The sequence below is a fragment of the Ictidomys tridecemlineatus genome, chromosome 5, assembly GCF_052094955.1.
Source record: "Ictidomys tridecemlineatus isolate mIctTri1 chromosome 5, mIctTri1.hap1, whole genome shotgun sequence".
NCBI classification, from domain to species: domain Eukaryota; kingdom Metazoa; phylum Chordata; class Mammalia; order Rodentia; family Sciuridae; genus Ictidomys; species Ictidomys tridecemlineatus.
Window position 1 is genome coordinate 48,305,228 of NC_135481.1, and position 22,034 is coordinate 48,327,261.

Here is a 22,034-nt window from a genome sequence, read left to right on the forward strand (position 1 = left end):
CGCAGGTCCGCCTACCTTGCAGGTGCGGGGGGAGGGGGCGGCTCAGCCCCTCAGCAGGCCGCTGGGCCTGATCTGCCAGTGGTCACAGTCCCGGTGTTTAGCTTTTTGAATTCTTTATATACCCTAGAGATTAGGACTCTATCTGATGTGTTTGGGGGTAAAAATTTACTAGCAAGATGTAGGCTCTCTATTCACTTCACAGATTGTTTCTTTTGCTGATAAAAAACTATGTAGTTTGATTCCATCCCATTTATTGATTCTTGGTTTTAATTCTTGTGCTATAGGAGTTTTATTAAAGAAGTTGGGCCCTAATCCTAGATGAAGAAGATTAGGGCCTACTTTTTCTTCTATTAGACACAGGGTCTCTGGTTGTATTCCTAAGTCTTTGATCCACTTTGAGTTGAGTTTTATGAATGGTGAGAGATAGAGGTTTAATTTAATTTTGTTGCACATGGATTTTCAGTTTTCCCAGGAGCATTTGTTGAAGACGCTACCTTTTCTCCAATGCATGTTTTTGGTGCCTTTGTCTAATATAAGATAATTGTAATTTTATGGGTTAGTCTCTGTGTCCTCTATTCTGTACCATTGGTCTACTTCTGTACCATTGGTCTACTTCTGTACCATTGGTCTGTTTTGGTGGCAATACCATGCTATTTTTGTTACTATTGCTCTGTAGTATAGTTTAAGGCCTGGTATAGTGATGCCACATGCTTCACTCTTTCTGCTGAGAATTGCTTTAGCAATTCCAGGTGAATTTCATGATTGCTTTTTCTTTGTCTTTCTTTTGTGTGTGTGTGTGTGTGTGTGTGTGAGAGAGAGAGAGAGAGAGAGAGAGAGAGAGAGAGAGAGAGAGAGAGAGAGAGAGAGAGAGAGAGAGAGAGAGAGAGAGAAGAGAGAGAGAGAGAGAGAGAGAGAGAGAGAGAGAGAGAGAGAGAGAGAGAGAGAGACTTTTTAATATGTATTTTTTAGTTTTCGGTGGACACAACATCTTTATTTTATTTTTTTGTGGTGCTGAGGATTGAACCCAGTGCCCCGTGCATGCCAGGCAAGCACAATACCACTTGAGCCCCATCCCCAGCCCCTCATGATTTCTTCTTCTATTTATTTGAGGAGTATCATTGGGATTTTGATCAGGATTGCATTAAATCTGTATAGTGATTTTGGATGTATGGTCATTTTGATAATAGTAATTTTGCCTATCCAAGAGCAATGTAGATCTTTCCATATTCTAAGGTCTTCTTTGATTTCTTTATTTAGGGTTCTGTAATTTTCATTATATAAATCTTTCACCTCTTTTGTTAAGTTGATTCCCAAGAATTTTATTTTATTTTATTTTTTGAGGCTATTGTAAATGGGGTAGTTTTCCTCATTTTCCTCTCAGAGGTTTTGTCACTGATATACAGAAATGCTTTTGATTAATGGGTGTTGATTTTATATCCTGCTACTTTGCTGAATTTATATACTAGCTCTAGAAGTTTTCTGGTGAATCTTTTTGGGTCTTTTAGGTATAGAATCATATCATCATCAAATAGTGCTAATTAAGGTCTGTTTTCCTTATGCATATACATTTACTTTCTTTCATCTGTCTAATTGCTCTGGCCAGTGTTTCAAGAACTATGTTAAATATAAGTGGTGAAAGAGGGCATCCTTGTCTTGTTCTAGTTTTTAGAGGGAATGCCTTCAATTTTTCTCCTTTTAGAAAAATGTTGGCCTGGGGCTTATCATAGATAGCCTTTATGATGTTGAGATATGTTCCTGTTATCCCAAGTTTTCCTAGTGTTTTGAACATAAAGGGATGCTGTATTTTGTCAAATGCTTTTTCTGTGTCTATTGAGATGATCATATGAGTTTTATCTTTAGACTATTGCTGTCTAATTGACATTGATGTCTAATTTTATTGATTTCCATATTTGAACCAACCTTGCATCCCTGGGATGAATCCCACTTGACCATAGTGCACTATCTTTTTGATATGTTTTGTATTCCATTTTCCAGAATTTCATTGAGAATTTTTGCATCTATGTTCATTGAAGATCTTGGTCCGAAGTTTTCTTTCTTTGATGTGTACTTTACCTGGTTTTGGAATCAGAGTGATATTGGCCTTATAGAATGAGTTTGGAAATACTCCCTCTTTTTCTATTTCCTGAAATAAATTGAAGAGTATTGATATTAGTTCTTCTTTAAAGGTCTTGTAGAACTCAGCTCTGTATCCATCCAGTCATGTGGTTTTCTTTTTAGTAAGCTTCTGATGGCATCTTCTATTTCATCGCTTGCTATTGGTCTGTTTAAATTGTGTATATCATCCTGATTCATTTGAGTAAATCATATGACTTAAGAAATTTGTCAATGCCTTCCATGTCTTCTATTTTATAAGAGTATAAGTTTTGAAAATAACTTCTGATTATCCGCTATATTTCTGTAGTGTTTGTTGTGATATTACCTTTTTCATCACATATGTTAGTAATTTGAGTTTTCTCTCTCCTTCTCTTTGTTTGTGTAGCTAAGTGTCAATTTTGTTTATTTTGTCAAGAACCAACTTTTTGTTTTGTCAATTTTTTTTTCTTTCTTGTTTTGTATTTAGGTAGTGCTGGGGATTGAACCCAGGGCTTTGTTCATGCTACGCAACCACTCTACCAACTGAGCTATTTTCCCAACCCCTTGTCAATTTTTTCAGTTCTTTCTTTTCTTTTTTTCTCAATTTCATTCATTTCAACTCTAATTTTAATTATTTTTTGCCTTCTACTGCTCTTGGTGTTGATTTATTTTTCTTTTTCTAGGGCTTTCAGATGTAATGTTAGTTCATTTATTTGTTGAATTTTTCTTCTTTTAAGGAATGAACTCCATGCAATGAACTTTCCTCTTAGTACTGCTTTCAGTGTCCCAGAGATTTCAACATGTTGTGTCCATGTTCTCATTTACCTCTAAGAATTTTTTAATCTCCTCCTTGATGTCTTCTATAACCCAATGTTCATTCTGTAGCATTTTGTTTAGTCTCCAAGTGTTGGAGTAGTTTTTATTTTTATTTTATCATTGAATTCTCATTTTATTCCATTATAATCTAATAAAATGCAGGGTAATAGCTATACTTTTTTGTATTTGCTAAGAGTTGCTTTGTGGCATAGTATATGTTCTATTTTAGAGAAGAATCCATGTGCTGCTGAGAAGAAAGTTTATTTGCTTGATCAAAGATGAAGTATTCTATATATGTCAGTTAAGTCTAAGTTATTTATTGTATTATTGAGAATCTATAGTTTCTTTGTTCAACTTTTGTTTCAAAGATCTATCCAGTGGTAAGAGAGATTTGTTAATGTCATCCAAGATTATTGTTTTGTGGTCAATTTGAGTCTTGAACTTGAGAAGAACTTATTTGATAAACATAGATTGTTCATCCAATTGTTCATGTTTGGGATATATATATATATAATTTTTTTTTTGCTATGTCTTGTTGGTGTATGCTTCCCTTGAGCAGTATAAAATGTCCTTTTCTATATTTTTTTATTAACTTTGGCTTCAAGTCTACTTTATTTGATATGAGGATGAAAACCCCTGTTTGCTTCTGCAGTCCATGTGAGTGGATTGAATTTTCCCAACCTTTCACCTTCTCTCTATGTATGTCTTTTTCTATCAGATAAGTCTCCTGAAGGTAGTATATTGTTGGGTCTTTTTAAAAAAATCCAATCTGCTAGCTTTTGTCTTTTGATTGATGTGTTTAGGCCATTAACATTCAGGTTTATTATTCAGACATGGTTTATATTCCCAGCCATATTTGTTTATTTTTGTTATTTAACTTGACATGTTTTCTTCTTTGATTAGTTTTTTCCTTTAGGGTATTACCTTCCTCTGCTGATTTTTTAAAAATTGGTATTCATTTCCTTTTCATGGAATATTTTGCCAAGGAAGTTTTGTAGGGCTGGTTTTCTAGTTGTAAATTCTTTTAACATTTTTTTATCATGGAAGATTTTTATTTTATCATCAAAACTAAAGCTTAATTTTGCTAGATACAAGATTTTAGGGTGGCATCTATTTTTTTTTAGAGCTTGATATATGTTGTCCCAGGACCTTCTAGCTTTCAGGGTCTCTGTTAAAAAATCTTTCGTTATCCTAATTGGTTTCCCCCTATATGCAATCTGATCTCTTTCTCTTTCAGCTTTCAAAATTCTTTCCTTATTCTGTATGTTAGGCATTTTTATTATAATGTGCCTTGGTGTGGAACTGTTGTGATTTTGTATATTTGCCATCTTGTAGGTTTCTCGAAATTAGTTTTCCAATTCATTCTTCATATTTGGAAAATTTTCTGATATTATTTAATTGTATAGATTGTTTATTCCTCTGGTTTAGAACTCAATGTCTTCTTTTATCCCAATAACTCTTAAATTTGGTCTTTTATGCTATCCCATATTTCTTGAATGTTCTGCTCATAACGTCTTACTGTTTTCACTCTGTGGTCTACATTCTTTTCAAGATTATATATTTTGACTTCATTGTCTGATGTCCTATCTGCCAAGTGGTCTACTCTGTTCGTGATGCTTGCAATTGAAGTTTTAATTTGGTTTATTGTTTCTTTCATTTCAAGGATTTCTGTTCGATTTTTTTTAGAACCTTTATCTCCCTGTTTAAGTGATCTTTTGCTTCCTGCATTTCCTCTCTTATATCATACTTCAAATCACAGTACATTTTAATCATGTACATCTGGAACTCCTTCTGCCATGGGTGCTATAGATTCTAATAACGTGGTATCTTGATTTGTTTGGGGCACTTTCTTACCTTTTCTTTTTATGTTGCTTGTGTGTCTTCCCTTCTAGCTCTGTGGGCCTGGGGTGTTATTGTTTTTACCCTATAGGATTGTAGTTCTCCTTTAGGGTTCCAATACTTCTTTTTTGTGGGGAAGGACAATGTTAACAGATCCAAATATTAACAATGTATCACCTATGAACAATTCATCGCTATTAAGACGTTTACAGTTTGGTCACAATATAGAGAAATGTTGAATTTGATTATTATCTATAATGTAATCAGTAGGTTTGTAAAAGGGTTTATAGTATCTGATGGTGAAAAATGAACTGGAGGGTGAGGCATAGGGTGATATGCTGAGGATGTGAGGATATAGAGTTAATATATCTTAGGAAATGTGAAAGAAAAATCTAATGAAGAGAGTTAGTAGAAAGAGAATAGATAAGAAGTAATTTTGGGTAGACAAGTATGTAGGAAGACAGTAGAGTACTTAAAACAAACACATAAATGTATTCAGAAAAATAAGGGATGTTAAAATAATACAAATTGGATGGGGTAAAAAGAAAAGAAATAATAACATATTATAGATGTGTTGTTGTTGTATATGTTATTGTTTTTATAATAACATATATAACACATCTATAATATGTTATTCAGATGACTCAGTCCTCAGAATTTTAATTCATGGAAAGTTTCACATATGTTGGGGATGTGAAGGCTTGGGGACAGAGGGAGAAAAGAAAAAGAGAAAAAGAAATTCTTGAAGAAAGAAACCAGGATTGTTGATGGTTTTAATGGTCAGTATTTTCATGCTTCTGTTATTATCCAATAAGTGGGGTTGTCTATTGTTAGCTGGTATCTCTGTCCTCAAGATGGTGAAGGTAACCAGGGTGGGAAGGCTGGTCCTGGTTCAGAATGCCTGAAGGGGGGAGTGCCACCTGCCAGTCCCTGCAGGGAGACTACATCTCAAGGGTCTCTTTTTGGTTCCACTTGTATGACTTGAGGGCCCAGTACTCTCTCCCTATTTGCCTGAAGATTTCCCAGTTCCTGGTCTCTCTGATGGTCTCTACACTTTTGCCTCATTTCCCTCTCCCTTAGCAGTTTCCAATTGAGCGACCTCTTTTACCAGGGCTCCTGTGGGTGGCACCCTGGTTGTACTGCACACCCATCCTACTGAGAACTGTTTTGAGTAGGGAAGCTACTGTGATGGATTACTACTGCTGGGGAGAAGGGGGGGAGTTGGAAACCTGGTACCTGGCCAGCTGGAGTTCCAGTATGGGACCTGCCCCCATCAAATATGGCGAGGAAGGTAAGCCAAGATGGAGGCAGTCTGCTTCCAGAGCTGGGATGTCAAGTGGGGTTGGAGGAACCAGGGGGCGTTGTGCCGTGTGTTCAGAGATGAGTTCTGTAACATTCAGTATTGCAGCTTTGACTGCCTCCAGAACCTGTGAAGTGCCCCCAGGTGCAGGTAGATTACCGGGTAGAGGACTATGGCTATAACTGCTGAATGGAGTCACAAGATAGAGGCCACCGGAGGATCCCCTCATTAGATGGGGTCCACAGAGGAATGGCAGCTGGAGTTTCCATGAGTAGGTAGCAGCAGAGTGTCCTGCATGGGAGTGCAGAAGTGTCTGAGAGTTCTGCAGCAGTGCTGATAGGTGATCCTACTAAGGCACTCAGGAGCCCTTCATGGGCTAGAACTTTGGGAGTTGGGTGTTGGGAGTTGGGAGTCCTTTTCCAATGGGGAGACCCAGAGTCCTGTGCAGGGGCAAATGATTTCTGCATGAAAGCAGCTGTGTAGGAGTCTTCTATCACTCTTAGAGAAGCAGTATTCCCGCTAGTTAATACCAGGGTCAGGGAGGGACACAGAATGCAGCCTCCCTCTGGTCTGCCATTTTGAATTCCCTACCATTTTATCTTTTGACTTTAAATTAGAATAAAACATTTTGTACTACAACATTGTATTACACCACCACTGTCTATTTTTATTTATATACATAGCTTTGCCAGTGTCCATAGGCTTTAGTGTTAATGGTTAGCATCTTTTGTTTCAAAATTGAAGAACTTTCATTTCTTTTATGTTAGAGTAGTAGTTGGGAAGCTACTGTGCTGGATTACCACTGCTGGGGAGTGGTAATTTTATTTTTGGTACCTTCATTATAGTATGTTTTACTCTGGACTTGTCTTGGATTCATCTTATTTTGTATCCTTTGACTTCATGAATCTGTATGCCCCTTTCTCTTTTCAGATGTGGTGAGTTTTCAGCCAGTATTTCTATATATACAATTTTCCTCCTTCCTTCCTTCCTTCCTTCCTTCCTTCCTTCCTTCCTTCCTTCCTTCCTTCCTTCCTTCCTTTCTTTCTTTCTTTCTTTCTTTCTCTTCCTTTTTGTCTGTCTTTCTTTCTCTCTCCTTCCCCCTTCTTTCCTTTCTTCCTTCCTTCTTTCCTTCAACATTTTCTCTCTTTCTTCTCTATCTGCAACTTCCATAATTGGTATATTATTTCACTTTTTGGTGTTTAACAAACTCCTGAGATTGTGCACTCATTTTTATTTGCATTTTTCTCTCTGAGTATTTAATTCCATATCACAAGTATCTGAAATAGCTGACATTTTCATCTGTTTGAGCAAATCCATTCTTGTAGCCCTCCAGCGAATTTTTCATTTTTGTCATAGTACTAGTATGACTGTAGAATTTGTTTCTTTTAAGTGTGTATCTCTTTTTAATATATTCTTATGTTATTCTATTATTTGTATAATTTCATTTAGTTGTCTCTGTGTCCTCTTGTAGCTTTTTGAACTATCTCAAAACAATTATTTGAATATTTTTCAGGTAAATTATACTTTATTTAGAATCTGTTAGAAATTTATTTTGTTTATGTGATTGAATCACATTTTTTGACTATTTTTATTCTTTAAAGCTTTGCATTGGTATACATGCATTTTAAGAAACAGCCATTTCTCCCAGTCTTTACTGAATGGATTTGATAAGGAAAAACTTTATTAATCAGTATGACTAGATATTATAGCCATAGAATTTACCAAAATTTTTACATGTAATCATTTTTACTGGTCTAGGAGAAACTTTGAAATATTTCCCTTTTTCTAAATTTGCTGAGTTGTGCAGGTTATAGCAAGCTTCCTACCCCTTGCTTTTGATCTTATGTGTTCTAAGCATCTAAACAATGCTGGTTACACCAGAGCTTAGGTGAGATGAGATAAACCTGTCCCTTGATCTGTGCACACTTAAAAGTTCAGACATTGGAGGTATGTACCACTGTTCTTCTTAGCTCCTTAGGGAGAAAGTTCACATTCTGCATTTTCTCCCAGTCTCATAGAGCCATTTTAGTACCTCAAACTAGTGATGGTTTCTATTCCTTTATTCTTAACTGTGGATGGATTTTGTGAATGTACTGGGGCATTGAATAAATATCAATGACAAGCTCAGTTTTTTTCTTTTAATTAACGTATTAATTGTACATATAAATGGTTTTTGGTGGGATATTTTAATACTTGCATACATCTTTCACTGATCAAATCGAGCCTCTATTTGTCTACTTCCCTGTACTTCCAAAACTCTAGTAATTAATACTGTACATTTAGGTCAAGTTTTTAAAACTTTCACATCTGAGAGAGAATATGTGATATGTCTTTCTGTGTCTGGACTATTTCATTTTACGTAATATCCTCTAGTTTGGTCCCTTTTTCTGCAAATGGCAGGATTTGATTCTTTATGGATGAATAATATTTTATTGTGTCTGTCTGTCTATCTATCTGTCTACCTACCTACCTACCTATCTGGCATATATCTGTTTATCTCACAACCTCTTTATTCTTTCATTTGTTGCTGGGTTCTTAGGATGATTCTATATTTTTGTTATTGTGGAATAAGGCTGAAATATACATGGGTGTATAGGTACCTCTTTGCTAAGCTAATTTAATTTACTTTAGATATATGCTCATCAGTGGGATAGTTGGACCATGTTAGATCTATTTTTAGATTTTTGAAGTATCTCCATGCTGTTTTCTGCAATGATTGAACTAATTCACATTTCCACAACAGTATATGAGAGATTTTTTTTCCTCAACATTTTCCCCAGAATTTTTAAATTTTTATTTTTTTTTTCCTGAAAGTAACATTCTGACTGGGGTGAGATGATATCTTGTAGTTTGACTTCCTTTTCTCTTTTGGCTAATAGTTTTGAATACTTTTTCATATATTTGTTGACTATTTGTATTTCTTCTTTTCAGAAGAGAACTTCTCAAAAGATCATTCTATACAGATTATTTGCTTTTTTTAGATGAATTGTTCTTTATTTTTAATTTTTTTAGTTATATACTCTGGATATTAATCCTTCATCAGATAAATAGTTGAAAAATATTTTGTCTCATTCTTTGGGTTGTCTCTTCAGTTTATTGATAATTTTCTTTGTTGTGCAGAAACTTTTTAAATTCAGTGTAATTCAATTTGTTAATTATTATTTTTTGCTTCCTATGCAGAAAATTGCCTGTACTAATGTCTTGAATTGTTTCCCTATTTTCTTCCAGTAGCTTTAGATTTTCATATCTTATGTTAAGGTCTTTGACCCATTTTGAGTTGTTTTTTGTACATGGTGAAAAACAGGGATAAGTTCTGACCTTTTGAATGTGAACATTCACTTTTCCTAGTACCATTTACAGAAGAAGATATCCTGTTTACTTTTGATAACTTTATTGAGAACAAATTGGCTATGGAGGTATGAATTTATTTCTGGAATCCCTATTATGTTCCATTGGTTCATGTGTTTATTTTTATGCCAGTACTAGTAACATGATATTTTGTTAGCTATGGGTCTATAGTGTGTGTACTATGTACACACACACACACACACACACACACACACAAAACAGAGAGAGAGAGAGAGAGAGAGAGAGAGAGAGAGAGAGAATGTAAACAGATTATCTGCAAACGAATTATTTTACTTATTATCTTCCTATGAAGCTCAGTCTTTAAATTCTTAGCTAAAGTCATTGCAGAGAAATAAGGTGCTTCAATCACTGCCATCATTGTGTAGCCACAGTGCAGGTCATGCTATAAATTAGATCTCAATCAATTTAATTATACCAATTTCAGGACTACAACACAAGTAAAGTCTAAAGTCTCACCTTTATTTCATATGCAAGTTAGGGGATACTAATTGACAAAAACAATATCATTAAGGTTAGGATTTAAAAAAAGAAAATTGAAATTTGAGGAGGCCTCTGTGTGCCCAAAGTTTTATGAGGCAGAACCTAGTGAAGAGGGCTACTCAGATGCCAACCAAAGCCATCTCTAAAGGGCAAGAAAAGAAGAATCAGAAATTAGAGGCAAGAGCCTTGAAGACAGGGACAACAGCTGTAAAAAACATTGCTCTAAAGCAGAACTGAGATAAACTCAATGGATATTTTCTTCTCCTTGAAAAAAGGGAATTGCTGCTATGTGGTTAACTGAACTTTTTTTAAAAATATGTTTTTAGTTATACATGAATACAACATCTTTATTTTGTTTATTTATTTTTATGTGATGCTGAAGATCAAACCCGTTCGAGGCAAGTGCTAAAGCACTAAGCCATAATCCCAGCCCCTGAACTTTAAAAAAAACTATTATGTTCTACTGAACTGTTTATAAACCAGACTCTCATTTGCATTTTGAAACATTAATAAAACTGTGAAGCCTTAGAGTCCAGCACAACAAAATAATTCTTCCAAATTATTTGAGGATAAGTTTTCAAATTATACACCCAATCCTTTTCTGTGTTTTTTTCTAAAAAACAAAAACAAAAAAAAATACCCCAAAGACAGTCTTCTACAGAGCCTAACACATTCATCAAATCAAGAAATTCACATGGTTACATCATTACAATTCAGTTCTTACAAACTTAGTGTAATTTTGCCAATTGTCCTTACAGTTTTCTGGTAGCAATATAACCTAGTTTAGAATCATACATTGTGCTTAGTTGTAGCATCATTTGGATCCTTTGGGAAGTATAAAATATATGACATTCTTCTTTGAGGGAAATATCTATAAGAGGCAAGGGGGAAAGGCAGCAGTAGTAGTCAAGGAAAGCTCCTAATCCCCCACATTTTTTTGTTGTACATTTTGTTGGGATTTGATGTTACATATTTGTACATGCACACAATAGGGCAATAGAATTTGGTCAATATCACTCCCAGCACTTCCTTCTTTCTCTCAACCTCCCAACTCTAGGTCCCTTTTCATTACTGATCTCCCTTTGATTTTTAGGAGATACACTCCCACTTTTTTTTCCTTTTCCTCTGTAGCTCATGGAAAGGTTTGTGAAGAGACATGAGTCTAACACTTGTGGAAGGAGAAGAAAGAAGGAGGATTGGTTAAGAAAAGCCTCCGACTGTGATGTAGGTCTGAGAAAGTCTTAGACTAAAGTTGAGTACTGGCTCAAAGACTTTCTGCATTTGGCCAGATGGAGCATCAAGGTAGGCTGGAGATCAGCTGGGGGAGAGCATGATTTTTACCTAAATACTGTGGTGGAACCAAAATGTACTGCTGCCAGAGGTTGTCAATTAATTGCTCTCCTCCCAGCTGGTTAGCACATTATGTCTTGAGGGTGTTTCTGACTAGCATACCTCCATGGTTGCCATAATAGTCATAATTCCTTTATTCTCTTCCAGTGGTACCAGATTATAGGTCTTTCCCTGAACATAACATTTTTTAATCATATAGGCCAGTTATTCTGTATAATGTTCTGCTGAGGGCCATTACCAAGTAGGAATGACGCATTGAAATTTCCTTGCCAAGCGTACCCCATGCTGCTTAGAGGACATTCGATAGGACATTGCATGCATGCTTTCATAAGGTGACCTTGCTCAAGGACCAAGGCCTATCTGGGTTTAGAGCTGATCAGGTATTTACCCACGATATCGTGGAGAAAGGCATCAGGCTTCATTGCCAAAAAACGGACTGGGGGGCCCAATGCTCCGGGGCCCACAACCACAAATATATGGGGCAGTGGAGGATCCCAGCAACACCATCAGGGTGGTGCCCAGGACACATTGTCCATTAAATCCCTCATCAGACAAACCCGAGGGAGCGCAGGGTTGGACATCTGCGCCTCTGCCAGAAAGGTATTAACTCCAGAGATGGGAGTTCAAATCATTCCTACAGGAGTAAAAGGACCTCTTCCCCAAGGAACAGTAGGCTTATTATTGGGACGTAGTTCATCTACATTAAAAGGACTTATGATAAGTCCTGGGGTAATTGATCCCGATTATGTAGGTGAAATAAAAATTATAGCTAGTTCTCCAGGAGGTATATCAGTAATTTTACCTGGAGATAGAATAGCACAGTTGTTAATACTACCCAGCCTACATAATAAGTTCTCTAGTCTTAATGTAGAAAGAGGTTCCAAGGGATTAGGCTCCACAGGTGTAGATTGGGCTATGTTGTCTTTAAATTTAGATTCTCGCCCAATGCTAAAACTAAATATTCAGGGTCATGAATTTAATGGACTCCTGGACACAGGTGCTGACCTTAGCATCATATCTCTTCAAGAATGGCCAAAACATTGGCCATTACAACAAGCCACTCAAACGCTTCGAGGCCTAGGAGTGGCAACTAATCCCCATAGAAGTGCTATGGTATTAGATTGGAAGGATCCTGAAGGATGTGAAGGAACTATACAGCCATATGTTTTGGATCACCTTCCTATTAATTTATGAGGACGAGATGTCCTAGATCAACTAGGTTTGATGTTAACAAATAACATCAATCCTAATGCGCCCACTACTAGGGCTAGACAAGGTATCAGGAAAGAAAAAAGATTAGGAAAACAAGAACAAGGTATAGCAGCGCCAATTCAAATAGATCAAGGAACAGACAGACATAGGTTGGATTTTCAGAAAGGGCCACTGAGACAATCAAAATTACTTGGAAATCAGAAAGACCAGTGTGGGTTCCTCAGTGGCCCCTGACTAAAGAAAAGATACAAGTAGCCCATGATCTGGTCAAACAACAATTAGCGGAAGGACATTTACAACCTTCCGTATCTCCCCATAATACTCCCATTTTTGTCATCAAAAAGAAATCAGGTAAATGGAGATTATTGCAAGATTTAAGAGCAATTAATAATGAGATGGTTATTATGGGACCTGCTCAATCAGGGATTCCTCAATTGTCTGCTTTACCAAAAACGTGGCATGTTTTAGCTATAGACATTAAAGATTGCTTTTTTTCGATTCCAATTCATCCCGAGGATAGTCCTGCATTAAATCATGAAGGTCCTGATGAGAGATATGAGTGGAAAGTACTCCCTCAAGGAATGGCTAACAGTCCAACTATGTGTCAAATATATGTTAATAAAGCAATCCAGCCACTTAGAAATCAAAATCCTGAACTAAAAATATTTCACTATATGGATGATGTATTATTGGCACATAAAGATAAAAACACATTGCTGGAATGTTATGCCACACTTACAAACTTGTTAAAAAATTATAATCTAGAGATAGGAATAGACAAAGTACAATTAAATTTTCCAATTAATTATTTAGGAGTTCTATTATCCTCAACCATGGTCCATCCACCTAAAATTCAAATATGAGTAGATCAACTCAAATCACTTAATGACTTTCAAAAGTTGTTGGGAGATATAAATTGGATAAGGCCTTATCTAGGCATACCAACAGGAGAGTTGGGACCTTTATTTGATATTCTAAAAGGTCCATCAGATCCAAATTCACCCCGAATGTTAACTCCTAAAGCTAGAAAGGCATTAAAAATTATTGAGACATATATGGAAAATATGCATTTAGATAGAATTGATATAAGTTTGCCTTTATTATTTATTGTACTACCAACAAGAAATATTCCTACAGGAGTATTTTGGCAAGAAGGTCCATTATTGTGGATACATTTATCTTATTCTCCTAACACTATTCTTACTAGGTATCCTGAGGCTGTAGGACAATTAATACTCAAAGGTATAAGAGCAGCAAAGGCAGTGTTTGGAATTTCTCCCAATAAAATTATTACTCCATATACTATGGAGCAAATTGATGAGTTAGCTAATGAATTAAATACTTGGGCAATAATCATGTGTAAATCGAATGTTTCATTTGATAATCATTTACCATCTAATCCTTTGTTGTCTTTTTGGTCTAAGCATCCTGTAGTTTTTCCTAAAATGACAAGAAAAACACCTATCGTGAATGCTCCAAATATATTCACTGATGGGTCTAATAATGGTACAGCTGCAGTAGTTACCCCTGATCAAAATTTTACATTTTTAGTTCCCAAACAATCAGCTCAAAAGGTAGAGCTTAATGCAGTTCTACAAGCTTTTGTGATGTTCAAAGATTCTGTATTTAATTTATTTTCTGATAGTCAGTATATAGTTAATGCTATAATATCCCTTGAAGATGCTGGTAGGATTTCACCTTCCTCTACTGTTTTCTCTTTGTTTTCCACTATACAAAGTCTAATCTGGGATAGGAAAGATCCATTCTTTATAGGACATATCAGGGCACATACAGGATTGCCTGGAGCCCTTAGTTTGGGCAATGATTTAGAAGATAAAACTACACATGATATACATATTTTTTCTACTGTAGAAGAAGCTATAAATTTTCATAAAAGGTTTCATGTTAATGCTAATACTTTACAAAAGCGTTTTAAAATAACTAAGGAACAAGCCAGGCATATAATAAAACAATGTCAAAATTGTGTGACCTTTTTACCACAAGTTAATCTTGGAGTCAATCCTAGAAGACTGATACCTAACCATATTTGGCAGATGGACATCACACACTTGCCAGAATTTGGAAAATTAAAATATTTACATGTTACAGTTGATACTTCTTCCAGATTTTTGATGGGCTCCCTTCATGCTGGAGAAAAAACTAAAGATGTTATAGCTCATTGCTTACAAAATTTTGCCACTGTGGGTGTTCCTAAACAGTTAAAAACAGATAATGGTCCTGGTTACACTTCTAAATCTTTTAAACAATTTTGCTCATCATTTGGTATTACTCATATAACAGGAATCCCATACAATCCACAGGGACAAGGCATAGTTGAAAGAGCTCATCAAACTATTAAAACATATCTATTAAAGCAAAAAGAGGGAATTGGAAAGGGATATATATCCCCCAAAGATAAACTTAAAATAACCCTTTTTACTCTAAACTTTCTAAATTTGGATTCATCAGGACTTAGTGCTGCGGAAAGACATATGTATCCGAAAAATGTACATAAGCCTATGGTACTTTGGAAAGATATTCTAACAGGACAATGGAAAGGTCCTGACCCAGTTATTGTCTGGAGTCGTGGTTCAGTTTGTGTGTTCCCACAGGGAGAACAGCAGCCGATTTGGATTCCAGAGAGGTTAACCAAAACAATTTCTACAGAAAAAGAAGATGATTTGACTGAAACCCATAACAGCTGATATCCAGAGCTCCAGCTTGGCTATTCTTACATCTGCGACAGTGATTAACCACGGTGCCTTTTTTCAATATCTATTTTATTATTGCATTTTTCCCACATCGTAATGTTCTATTTTATTTTTTGAGCTCATACAAACCTAGGTTAATATTTTTCTGATCAGTTTTGTTTTTGACTGTGTTTTATTTTTTGACTGTGGAGTTTTTAAACATTGCAATGGAGATTTTACCTAGGTAAAGGCCGTTATTATTGTCTTATGTGTTGTATGTTATGTATGCACTGTTTTGTGTTGCATGTCAGTATGTGTGTATGTCCATATTTTTATATGAGGAGTGCTCATAAAAAATGGATCCGAATTTTCTTTTTTTTATTCACGTGATTTAAGTGGTTTAATTTAAATTAGGTAAACAGCTGTTAATGATTGCTTTCAAAGGTGATTAACAGATCTGTTTGCTTACTATTGTTTTTAAAGGTGATTAACAGATCTGTTTGTTTACTTTCACTTTTCCTTTTCATTATATTTAATAATTCTGTTCAGGATAATGTCTCTTTAACATCATTGCCAGAATTCCCATCTCCATCCCAGTGCCGGTGAAGACTAAGAAAACCAAACTACAGCTTCTATGATAGCTACCACAGTAAACTATATAAACTGATGCATCAATGAATATAACTCAACAAGTAATGCTCAATCAAGGATTTGATTTACTTTGGGAGGAAATGGACATATTGATAGACTCTTCCACTTTGAACTGCCTGCAGAACTTGCCTGGACTATATATCAGTTGCAGGCATTGTGAACTATCGTCTGGTGCAGCGAATTGTGGTACTGCTGGCATATTTTTGCTGATGGTGTCACCAGTGATGCAATTTCCTTGCCAGCGCACCCCATGTTAATTGTGGTAATGCTGGCATCTTTGCTGATGGTGTCACCAGTGACGCAATTTTTCCAAAGGAACCGTCAATTGGCTTGGTGTCGTGGCATTTCTGTATCTTCCTCCCTTCTACTAGTGATGGCCTAAAATTTGGGGGCCAACAGAGGTGAGGCAAGAACCTCATCCCCCCACTGGTGCTTAGGCCTATCCACAAGCATGGCTGAATGCTGGACTGGTAGTCAGTGACGGGTTGATCTGGTTGCAGTGGATTCAACCTAAGACAGGAAACTGACGTGTAAAGGTCAGTTCTCCCATGACAGGTAAGAACCACATGTTGAATTGGACAACCTACCAGGCATGGTCCTAAGCCACATTGCTTGTTGTTTACTTAATCAGAAGGGGGGAGATGCTGAGGGCCATTACCAAGTAGGAATGACGCATTGAAATTTCCTTGCCAAGCGTACCCCATGCTGCTTAGAGGACATTCGATGGGACATTGCATGCATGCTTTCATAAGGTGACCTTGCTCAAGGACCAAGGCGGATCCGGGTTTAGAGCTGATCAGGTTTGAGGAAGTAACCGGCTCCTTGAGTTTAAGGCATTGCCAGTTTAAGATAATGGGTTTTAGGGAAGTTGGAGATTGAAGATTATTGCTGGGATTAGGGTGTTCCTGCTGCTTGTTCCCATTGAGTTCTCGTGAGATTAAAATGGGATTTGGAGATAGCCTCGTAGAGTAGGTGAATTGTGCGGGAGACGGCAGAACGCGATTGCCCCTGGACCTGTGTGGAGGCGGTGTGAGAGCGAGAATAAAGAATTGCTGTTTGAACCTACAAAGGTGTGTGGTGGCTCGTGATTCTGGTGCCAAGCCGAGACATTGGCCTTGGCAATATTCTTCAATTTGCCTTATATAATTTAAAATTAGATTCAGATTAAGTATCTTGACAGGCAGAGATCCTTCATCCTTCTAGCATATTGCATCATCTGCATGATTTCCATTCCCATTTGTGATAAGGCTCAGTTTGATTCAAATGGTGTTTGTTAGACTATCTCACCATAAAGTGAGTCTTTTCCCCTTTGTTGTCAATAAGCAGATGATGATGTGTATATAAATATCGAGTTGCTCATCAAACTTCTAATTTATTCATTTATTTATATCTCTATGTACTCAAAATTATTTATTGAATGCTACAAATGTGTAACTATCATATATTACATGTTCAAATTGTTCCTGATTTGACTGGTGGGGACCTATTACAAGTTTGCATTTTTATAATTTTCATTTGCTCCTGTAAATCTTCAAGCACTTCCTTGATTTCTGGCAACCAAGTGCATATTCAAGGATTGTTTTGCATTTTCTGTATTCCAGCCACATAATCAGCCAATTATTCTAAAGAGTACTTGTTCCTTAAAGTAGAACACAGTAGGTCTTCTTATTGTTATGGGAGCATCACTGCTGCCAGGCCTTATCAGTTAACAGATTTATTTCTATAGTTATGCGTATATATTGAAGTGATAAGTCCATACACACAATCTCATTCTGACTCATAGGGTTTGTTCTAGTCTTTCAACTTTTCTTTACTTGCTAACTCACTTTTCTGGAGAAAGAAACCTGGCTTCTGTTATACTTATTAGCTTATTTGGCAATCTTCCTGTATGCCACCAACCTTCCATTTCTATCCCCAGCCTTCTATTTCTTTCCCTGTGAATAGAGACTTGGCACTCTGATTGGGCATGGACACCCTGAACCAGGCTGTCCACAAACCTGATACGCTTCTAATTCTTATTACATTCCAAACTGCATGGTCAATTGCCCTTCCCCTACCACCCTCCTAACCTGCTTGAGCTCTAAAACTTACATCTTGGTTACTGCATGTACACTTTCCAGCAGCACCCACATCTCTCTGCTAGATCTGTTTTTATGGTTGAATTATTCAAAACAAAAGGAAAGAAGAAAAAGAAAGGAGAGGAGAGAAAGTGCTTTCTTTTTTTTTAATAGAAGTGAATATTGTAGTTATTCTGTCAGGTTTTGCTCCCAAGAACCTCATGGAAGATGTTAAATGACAGATTGTGGATTAATGCCTGATGCCATAGTGAGATGAATCTTTTGGAGAATAAATTGAACATAATTTTCATAATGTTTGGTCATCATGAGGATAGAATATGGCACCTGTGTTTGTGTTTCCAATGATAATCCAAGGAATAACTTCTTGTCATGCTCATTTATAATGTGATTGTCATTTTCCTATCATGAGAGTGTGCCTGTTTCTCTTGTTCTTGAATGTAGGCTGGTCCACTGACCCTTATTGACTAATAGAATGTGATCAAGTGATGCTATGGAACTTCCAAGTTTGGGTCTTATGATATCTGTAGCTTCCACCATAGCAGCTGGGAACACTTGGAGCAAAACTATGAAGCTCCAGTTGAAAGCATTAGCTGAACAACCAGCCAACATTCAGCACCAAGTAGTGGTGAGCCATTTAAGTGATCTTTCTTGTCTGCTTCAGGTGTAACCATGCCTGCACACAGAGCTAATACCATGTAGAGTAAAAATGTTTCCCACCTGAGGACAGTAAATTCTCATACTGATTGGACAGGATAATGGTTTGGTTGTTCTATGTCATTAGGCTTTGGGCAGTTTAATATTGTAGTAGTAAATAATCAAACATGCTGGGATCTGAAATGTGGAATGGGGACATCTGAGTAGAATTTGAAGAAGTCAAGAATTTTGAATCTGTCATTCAGCCTACCTTCCTATGAGTTTAAACCTATTTCCAGGTCAGAGAGCATTATCTTTTCTTTGTTTCCTGATTTTAAGAACAGACTTTTCTGTCTTTCAGAATCACTCTGCTCACATCTTCTTTACATAAGTCTATCATATTAAAGACTATTCTGTTCCTGCTTTAGAACATTATATTTTTTTCACCTGATAATAAAGTTCAACTGTCCTTTTTCAAGTACAGGGAGTTAAAATCTTAATTTCAGGTTTTAATCTTGGATTCAACTATGTCTCACTGAAATATGTTATTATGCCATCCAAAATATATCAGGAAAAAAAGAGGTGCTGGATAAGATCACTCTGACAAGATTTTCAAATAAATAATTCATATGTATTATATTATAGTGCCAACTATATTAGGCATGTGAATTTGGAAATGAACGATGTCACACACCTTTTTCTATAATCTAAAATATGTTTATAGATAATCATAATAAGAGATCTGGCCCTTTTTGTAGTAATATTTACAATGAAGTAAACATTGCATCAACACAGTCAGGGGACTCCCAGGTCAATACACTTAACATTTCTAGAACCAATTTTGATATACAGGATTTGGATACCTGGGGCAGCTTTGACATATGCTCTTCCTCCCCAAAAGTTCACTTTAGCAGTTATACAAAAAATAGAAGACTGCTGGAAAGTCCTCCCTCCCTTTTTTTATGAACCCCTCTTGGCCATATTCTGCCTCTAGACACTGCCTCTTAGAAACATTAGGGACAATCACAGTGCTTCACTTAACCCCCATCTGCCTTCCTTCCAGTGGCAAGCTAAAAGGTGAAGGGTTTCCCTGAATCCATCAGTGAGACTGTCACCTAGGTCATTCTCTGTTTGGGGCCCACCTGTTACCTCCAGAATTTAAAGAGTCAGACTCAAAATGGATGTGACTAGTCGTTTCAAGGACTCCCAGAGTTTCCCTATATGTCCTTCTTTAAGTGATAGTAAATTTGAATTGAACAACTCCCCAAATCTTGAGTACCTTTCTAATCACTTCCTAAGAGAAACCTCATTGTCCCTTCTTATTACTGAGTTGTGGAGGTTTAATTTTGTGCCCTCTCTTACACCCAAGAGTGGGACTGATGCTCACTCTGAAGGTCCAGTGACTGTCACACTCAGTGTGTGAAGAATCACATGGAGTCACATTCAGCACTCAGATCCCTGGGCCTTTCCCACAAGTCTGTCCTGTGCAGGGGCGTATGCCTGAAGATTTTACATGCAGAGTGTCAGGGAGGTGCTACCGGTTAAAAGTGACACAATTCACAGTGGCTTAGAGATAAGATTTGGCTTACGTGTACTTTAGCTATTTCTTCCAAGAGTTCTAGTGGCAATGATATCTAATCTGACTCTGGCTACTGTAGAGGTATAACATTTTAATTTATGCCTTTCATTCACTCTGGTTAACACTTTAAATCACTTTGGAGACTTAGTTCTTAAATAATATTGTCAATGAGGTACTATATTTGATAAACAGTGTGATTTGATGAAGAGACATTGGAAGTTGGACTCTGCAGAGAAAATTAATTCATCTCTGACTTCAAGACGTTTACAATACAGCAAATCACTTAATCAGAAAAAAAATATTAAGTACTTTATCTCAGCAAAACACACTCAAGAGATAAAGTTCAGATCCTATTCATTTTCAACAATTAAGTAAATACAATATCATTCCCTGAGGATAGGGATGGGCACTCTTGGGCAAGATGACATCTATAGGGAGAAGGGAGAAGGACAGGTTTCAGAACCTTCCTTCTTCAGTGAGACATCTGTGGTTCCCTTTAGAACCTTCTGCTCTTCAAGTTTTATGCACATAGATCCCACGCCACAAGGTGGCAGAATGATCCTCATAATTTCTTGAGCAAACTGATGAAAGTCCTGGATCTTTAAGTGCCTACTCTGCCTGTGCTACACACTCTTGGTTGGGAGAAATTTAGGGCAATTATCCAGAGTTGCATCACCTAGATCACTAGGTTGCTTCTGTCACCCACTCCAACCTATTCTCCTTTCAATGCTAACTCAAGAACACTGCAAATTTACACTTTGGAAGACATCTTACAGCAGTTGAGGTTTCAGACTATACCTTAAAACCATTTAACATCCTATTTAGTGATCTGTTGTAGAAACCGCCATTTTAATGGCTGAATAAATAGCTTCTTTCGTATGAAGTTCTCAGTATGATGATAATCTGTGTACCCCAATACCAGTCCATGCCCTTTTAGTCCAAGATGAGATGTAACTCAGGAAAATTCTCCCATAACAAACAAATCTCTCCAAGAAAATGTTGCAAAGTCAAACTTTCTAAAAATGTAGCATTCTCCAGAACATTCCCATACATTTCTCCACTGCAAGTTTAAACATTGTACATTTTTACAATAATTCTTCGGGTTTCCCACAGGCTTATCTTTCTCTTCTCTGTGATCTCTCAGTTGTTAGCATGACAACCCTGGGTCTGAGGCATTTGCAGCAAGCTCTCTGGCTTCTGCCTCATCACATTGTCTTTGGCCTGAGTCAGTGAAACAGGGAGAGCTTGAGACAGGTAGCCTGAATGTGCCAGGGTCATCCTAGCGCATTCATTGCCCAGTAAATCCAAATGTTCCAGTGGAGTAGCAAAAAATCAAAGGAACAATTGAGCAATTGGGACCAGGAAGTCACTTACTAGCAGAGCTAAGGGCCCCTGGTGGAGACTAGGTCCTACTTTGGTTTCTAGATGTGACTGTGGGGCAAAAACTGGCATTTGATAGTAATTGGAATAAAGTGGTTCACCCGCAGTGGGTGCCAGGTCATTTTTCTGCTGAGAACAGGATTGGAAGCATCCAGGTTGACAGAGGGCCAGGCACCTTTGTGAGCAGTATGTTTGAGATGTCTCAACTGTAATTTCTGTGTCCTCTGAGCAGGGTGTGGGGCTCTGAGTCTTTTCTGTTTCCTTTTGTCATTTGGGAGAAGGAAAAGAGACTCACAGAGCTCTTTTTCGTTTAATACTGAGCTGGAAGGAGACATGTGCCATCATTTGTAGTTGGATTTGATTTTTACCACTCTGCCACTCTGAGTTTTTCAATTCCCAGTGTTGAATCCTCAAGTTTCACATATGGAGCAGTGATAATACTTTTTTTTGGGGGGGGGGGGTAACTGGGGATTGAACTCAGAAGCACTTGACTGCATCTCCAGCCCTATTTTGTATTTTATTTAGAGACAGGGTCTCATTGAGTTGCTTAGTGTCTCACTGTT